The sequence below is a fragment of the Sorex fumeus genome, unplaced genomic scaffold (genome assembly GCF_029834395.1).
Source record: "Sorex fumeus unplaced genomic scaffold, SorFum_2.1 ptg000008l, whole genome shotgun sequence".
NCBI lineage: Eukaryota > Metazoa > Chordata > Mammalia > Eulipotyphla > Soricidae > Sorex > Sorex fumeus.
The window spans coordinates 87,679,282-87,687,281 of NW_026606065.1; positions in this window are offsets into that span (position 1 = coordinate 87,679,282).

The window sequence follows — 8,000 nt, forward strand, 5'->3', positions numbered from 1 at the left end:
ATAATGGTTTGAGGAACCGTTTGGGATGGGAGATGTGTGTAGAAAGCAGATAGAGGACCAAACATGATAACTTCTCAGTATCTGTATTGCAAACCATCATGCCCAAAAGTAGAGAGAGAGTATGGGGAATATTGTCCGCCATGGAAGTAGGGGGAGGGTGGGAAAGGGGGGATGTATTGGGGATATTGGTGGTGGGAAATTTGCACTGGTGGAGGGATGGGTGTTTGATAATTGTGTGATTGTAACCCAAACATGAAATCTTGTAACTAACTTATGGTGGTTCAATAAAATATTTTTTAAAAATCTAAGGAGATTATTTCATTTATAAAACTCCTACTTGATCATGTTCACAAAAATTATATTTATAAATGTGTGTACTTATGCATTTGTAATTTATTCTAATTCCTTTTATTCTAGAAAACCCTTTAGCTATATACATTCATTCAAATATGGATCCATTCCTTTCTGAAAGTCTTATGACTTTGAAATTATTTTCCTTTTTCTAATAAAAACTACCATCTGATACTTGAAAAGGCTTCCCTCAATTGATATCAGTGATTTTCATTTGTGAAAATTTATTTTTTTCACTTTGTTTCTTATTAAATAATCGTATGGAGAGACTAGAGAGATAATACAATAAGTTGCCATACATGCGGTTAACCAAGCTCTATCTACATCCTGAACCCTGTCAGAAATGATCTCTAAGTGCATTGTTGGGAGCAAGATCTGAGCATAACTGGGTGTAACCCCAAAAGTAAATACAATAAAGTAATTACATGGAAAGAATTTCTAGCATCATGGATGATCTAAGAAGAAAACAATAATATATTTGATGTCTAATTTATAAGGTAAATATTATATATTATATGATACTAATTATATATCATATATTATTTTATATATGCTATAGCACTGTTAGCACTGTTAGTCCTGTTGTTCATCCATTTGCTCAAATGGACACCAGTAACGTTTCCATTGTGATACTTGTTGTTACTGTTTTTGGTATACCGAATATGCCATGGGGAACTTGCCAGGCACTGCCATGAGGGCGGTATACTCTCAGTAGCTTGCCAAGCTCTCTGAGAGGGGCAGAGGAATTGAACCCAGGTCGGTTGCATGCAAGGCAAATGCCCTACTCACTGTGCTATCGCTCCAGCCCATATATAATATGTTATATATTTTAATATAAATATTAATTATGTGATATATATGCAAAATTTATAAAATTAATATACAATATTCATATCACTGTCACTGTCCTCCCGTTGTTCATCGATTTGCTCAAGTGGGCCCAGTAACGTCTCCATTGTGAGACTTGTTGTTACTGTGTTTGTCATATCGAATACGTCACGGGTAGCTTGTCAGGCTTTGCTGTGTGAGCGAGATACTCTCGGTAGCTTGCCGGGCTATCCGAGAGGAATCGAACTTGGGTCAGCCATGTTGGCCGCTTATAAGGCAAACGCCCTACCCGCTGTGCTATCGCTCCAGCTCCACAATCTTCATATATAATATATTATATCATATATATTGTTTTCTTCATTTTCACCAAAGTAAAAACTTTTGATAAATGTAATAATCTTTTATTTTCCATTTTATAGAAAAATTTTGAAGACAATAGATTTTATATTCTGCATCTTTCTATTATTTTTATTCAACTGCTAGTAACTGTATTAGCAGATAAAAAATTTTCCATTTGATGTGCAAAATTTGTGAATCTCCCACAAAGAAATTTTGTACCAGTATTATTTTTCATATTCATCTCAAACAGACATAGCAGACTATGTAAATATCTCTAAGTACTTTTTTGTAAGATAAACTCTATTCCTACTGGAATGGTACTTCTGTCTTTAATGCTGGTATTTACTTGCTTATAGTTTTCTAAAATGGTTTTATGATCATTGAAAAATCAAAACCCTTTTCTTGGGGAATAGATGGGATTTGGACCACACCTGACAGTCATTGGGGGTTATTCCAAATTCTGTGCATAGGAGTAATTTACAGTGAAATGCAAAGCATCCCTTACATCCCTTACGTTTTGTGCAACTCTCAAGATAACTAGAAATCTATGAGGGTGTGAGGAATGAAAATGTACATTACATTTGATATATATACAAATTGCATGGGATTATACAATTGCATATATTATTTATATATTTATAATTCATAAATCTGTATTCTTCATGCTTAAATTCCCGTTGGAAGCAACATGTTCATTAATTTAAAATGGAAGCGTGGATTTGGGAGTCTTGATTTTCCATTCTCTTCTCTAGATCAATAGTAGAATCTTTTTCCTGGTGTCAAGTGTCTCATTTGTGATATGAGTTCAATGATACTTTTTGAGTTTTTAAAATTTTTATGAAGTGTTAAAAGTGGTAAATGCATTAACATGTAACACTTCACATCAATAGAATATCTTCCTTTCTTGAATCACCCAATTATTTCATATTTTAATAATGCAGAATTTGCAGAGTGCACTCTGCAATCTTTTTGACCTTTTGTGAACATAAAATGTTAATTGAATATACTGGGAAGAAGTTTTAATCATATTTTTCTTTGAAATTAGAACCAAAGAAGATTGCCTATTAGATTTGTACCTGATTGCAATTTCAGTTACATATCATCTTGCAAAATATACTGCACTGAACGTTAGAATTACAGGGAGCTAAAAGATACCCTGCTTTTCCTAACATGGAAATTAATTTAAAAGTTAGTTTAAAGAATATTTTATTGTTATTGAAGCTGTCAGATGAGAAAATAGTGGGTTAAGAAAGTTAAGCCACTATCAAAGGTGGTAAAGTTTAATGCACAAAACCCTACCAGTAACAGAACTGTAAGCCCCACTGCCAAAAATTCATATAAAGAAAAATGTACCTGTCATAGAGGCAGACCAGTGGGTGGGAAAAAAACAAGTAGACACTGGCGACCTTGTTAATGAATGCACAAAATAAATCAAGATATGGCACGAATACTCCCAGACATAGCTCAAAATTATAGTACTATGGCAGCTTGATGTTGAGATGCTGAGTTTAGCTTTAAGGGAAGGGGCTTGGTAGTGTCACTCTGTTACAGGTAAGTATGACCTTTACAGCAGCTGCTGCAAACAAGAGCTTAACATTCTATTTGATTTTCACCTTGTCGTAAAAGTGAAATTGCTCCTCATATGTTACCTTCTGTTCAGGAAAATAGACTAGGTTTGTTGTTCATAAAACAAAGTGGCAGAACTTGAAGATTCCAAAGGCAGTGCTTCCTAGGTAAGGCAATAGCAGGTTTTTCTCTAGTGAGTGAATTTCAGTCATAAGAAATGTTCACACAGAGGAAGTCAAGAATTGCAGGAACTAGGCCCACTCAGTACTTCTTCATGGAAAGGTGGAGTATGACTGGTTAAGAGAACCAAGGTTCTCACTGCAGATACCTTGCAATTCAAGGAGCTTACTGAATACCCAGCTCTAGAGCCAGACCCAAGCATCCAATCATAGCGTGTCCATGGTAGGGGACTAAGCTCATATGGACAGCTGAGAGGCCTGGGCCAGGGCCAATTACAGGCCAGGAACAGAAGCTAGAGTCTAAGACTTCACCCTCAGCAGCAGCATCCAGGTCTCCCACTATGGACTCCCCACTCAGTAACCATGTACCACCCACAAGGCAAGTCCAGAAATAAGGTCACAGGATTTAGAGATTAACATCTGGGCTTGACTCCCTGCTTTAACAGGTGTGGATTGTCTGTGTGTTATTTTTTTCATCATAAATCAGGCAAGATCCCCCCCCATATTTTTATTGATGCACCATGATTTACAATAGTGTCGGGATTGTTTCATGCATACATCATCACCAGTTCTGCTTCCTCCCGTGATGTCCCAGGGACACGCCCTTCCCATCCTCCTCTTGACCCCTCTCAGGTAACTGAGTTCTGTAGAAAGTTGTTACCTTTATCCATTTGCTGTCTGTTCCCTTGCTATCTTTTTTTTATATTCCACATAGGAAAGATGTCACAAAGAGTTGTGTTAACTGAGTTTGTTCATGTAATATAATTCATTGTTTTTAAAAAATCATAATAGCTAATATTTTATGTACGACAACAGATTGAAGTTTTTGACTTCCAAGTCCTTTCTTCTTCTTCTTTTTTTATTCTATATCTGTGTAATCTCCGGGATGACTGGGGATACTCCCCCCCACACACACACACAGCCCCCTCTCTCACTGCCTACTTTCAGTGGACTCAGGCCACTTCCCTGCTTGGGTTGGCTGATGCCATGGGCAGACAAAGGAAGAAACAGGGGTAGGATGGTTGGTTGATGAAGAGTTTCCATTTATTCCATTCTCCCCATGCACCTGTTCCAGTCTCACTAAGCTCCCCATTCTAGTCTCAACCTGGCCCTCATTCCCGTCTCTCTTGTCTCTCCCACTCATCTCCCCAAGCTCCCTCTCAGAGCCTCGTTTCTTGTCTCTCCATGCACCTGCTCCTGCATTCTTCCCCTACATTCATCTCCCTCTGTCCCCTTTGCTAATGTCTCTGTGTTCCATCTTCCTGCTCTGATCTCTCTCTAGTCTCTCCCCAACTTCCTGCATTGGGGGTAGCCCCCACACCCCGTCCACAGTCAACATACCAAAAGCCCTTCCTAATCAGGTTCAAGGGCAGAAATAATACCTAGCGGTGTTTCTCTTCTCCTTAGTTAAATAAGTAGTTAACATCTTAATTCTACTTCTTAATATAGTTATATTGTAGTATAGACACAGAAAGAGATACAGTGAGCTTGTAGGTTGGCTCTCCTGGGCACATTTCCCTATAGATCTCAGAGTACAGTGCTTAGGCCAGATTAATCTTTCCTAACCCTAGCAGGGTCCTACTTCAGTAATTACTTTTTGGATCGTGACGGAATTCGTCCATGACCATGCTCTTAACTTATAGCTAAGTATTATGGCGCTTTGGCCAGGCCCATTTCGATGTCAGGAAAGCTCACTGCTTGCCCTGGGTCCGTCCAGTCCCTTGTTGGCACCCTGCTTTTGGGGTGCTAGGAAGTAAGGACAACTGAGACTTAAATCAAGAGAACAGATGCTGAGGGATGAATGACTCCGAATGATACTCGAAGTCAATTAACTCCAAGTTACAAAAGCATAGCATTAACTATCTTCCTGTATCTATACAAAAAAAAGGACATTGCTCTGAATTAACTATGCAAAGGAGTTAAGGAGAAGAGAAAAGCAATAATTACAAGTCAACAGAAAGAGGTTACAAATAAACACAGGAACTGGAGCACTGTAATGGGAGTAACCCAATAAATCTAAGGTCTCTGTGGCAAGGCAGAAAGGGCAAACCAGTGTTATCCTACAATATCAACCTTATAAATTAGGGCGATGTAGAATAATATGCTTTTTTTCTGAGATGAAATTGAGTTACAAAGCAACTAAGTGATCTAACTGGTTAACAGTATAAGAAGGATGGGAGAAGCATGCTGAAAGTAGACTATAGACCAAACATGATTGCCACCCATTGCCTCTTTTGCAAACCACAACAACCAAAAGGAGAGAGAGAACAAAAGGGAATGCCCTGCCACAGAGGTAGGGTGGGATTGGGGGGCGTGGGGGGTGAGAGGGAGACTGGGATTAGTGGTGGTGGAGAATGGGTACTAGTAGAGGGATGGGTACTCGATCATTGTATAATTGAAACCCAAGCACAAAACTTTGTAAGTCTACAACTGTACCTCATGGTGTCTCACTAATAAAAAAAATAATAAAGAATGACAACATTGGCATATTACTTTACTACTCACCAGGCCTGGTGCCTTTAGTAACTCTATTTTCCTATCTCTAAAAATGGGATATTAGTGGTAATTGCCTTGTAATTTTGTTAGAAATAAAAGTTATTACATGTAAAGCATATATTAAGAGTTGGTACATAGAAATTTTTGCTATTTCTTAATTACTGTTTTGTTCCCTACTGCTCTAATGTTGCTTTGTATTTGGTAAAGTTGATGAAAATATTTTTGTTGAATGATAATATTATCAGATTTTAGAAGAGAAGAAGCCATGAAACCTAGTAATGTCCTATATAGTTTTATGAAGGTAGAGGTTGGGCTGGCTTCGGAGATGATGTCATTTTAAACATGTAAGAAAAATCACACAAGTATGTTATAGATGACAGAAGAGATTGCATTTATACAAATTATATATTATACATTTACTTTTCGACTTAACAGAATCTAATATTAATTTCTCCATTTCAGTTAATGGCAAAACCTGTTCAAAATATATTATTAAGTATAGTCTTATTTCCATATCTTTTATATGTTTGTTGTAAACTCCAATTTACATAATTAAAGATCAAGTTAAATCACTATAAGACACTAAAAAAAATCAATCCCACACTCTCCAGGATATCATTCTGTAGCACTGTAAGAAATGACACAATAATTTCACAGAAAACTTTTATTTTATTTGAATTTTATTTTTGTTAAGTGAGTTCAATGACAACTTTGTTTATCTTAGTAGCTGAGAATTTCCTTTTTATGGTCTTCCGGCAAACCCTTTTTGTTTAATTTGCCTGCAGTGAAAGTCTTTTAACTGTCAAGGAAATGAATTATTAGAATGCTGTATCATTTGCTACCAACCCTAGAGTGTCTTAATAATTTTTGTTGTTGTTTTCCAAATGTTTGCTCTTGCTAGTGGGGGTGCATTAAATATATTGCAACATATTTAACACTGAGTGTTCTTGAGAAATTTAAGATTTTTTCTTTTTAAGTTTTTATTTGTACCCTTTTCACACCATTTCTGCTTGTTTCTCCAACCAGCTTAACATTTCATCTGGATGATGCTGACATCCAGATGATCCAACTGTTTCTTATGATCCAGATGTTCAACACCACATCATCTTAGATTTATGTCATCAAATGACACCTTGTCATTCTTTTTTGTTGTTGTTGGCATCTTATCAACCCTATTCCCAAACTCTGATTCAATGATGCCAATGATGAATTTATTAATGGCCCGGTTAGGTTCTCACAAACAGAATGCTTAAGATTGATCTCAATGCCTTTCACATAATGAATCTCTTGCAAAGCAGGCCCATCTCCCAGCTACCACTCCACAACTCCTAAAGACTTGTCAACATGATATCTTATCTCCTATGACAAGTCTGTTCATTCCTTTTCCTGAAATGCCTTTCTCGTTCTTGCTTTGCAAAACCCCTTCTGATTTCAAACTTCAAGTTAATAAGTCTTTGATTTCTCAACATGTAGTCAAGCCTCTTTAGAATCATAAATTTGCATGATAATTGAGTTTCTGATTATTATCAGTTCTTTGTTTTTATAAATTATGTTGTGTTGACAACATTTTTATGTGTATTTACTGCCTTGTGATACATTCTAGTAAGTTGAGTACTCAGAAACAATATGAAAACTTTTGACTTCTGATTTAATTAAGCAAATGACTTTACAAAACAATTAGCCCAATATTCCCAGGGGTATTGTTACTGTAACAGTAACAATGCTAAATGGTTAAAAAAAAGAGGATGAAGAACCTCTGACTCTGGGCAAGTCTTTTCGACTCCACCATACTTCCTGCACTAACATATGCCTCAGAGACCTGGGTCCTACGAAAACAGGATGAGAACACTATTCATCTATTACATTGACTTACCAATTTGTGCTAAAAAAATCTGCATAAACTCTTATATAGGGCTATTTGTCAAATTAAATTATCTTTTTAATGTAAAAAAGGAAGGACTTAATTGACTTGGTATTAATTGATAGGCTATTGTATACAATTATATACTAAATGGTATCACTTGTTAACCTGATGCACATTGATTTGCTCAAGCGGGTGCCAGTAATGTCTCCATTCATCCCTGTCGCATGCTAGTGTAGCCCAGTAGCATCTGCTCGCTCCAGGAACACGAAGAGCACCAAACCGTTCATCATGGTCTTGATGAAGAAGTCCGACCATCTCGTAGGTGGGCAGCCAGGCATTTTTTGACGTCCTGTGGAATCCAGTCAGTAACAGCTCTT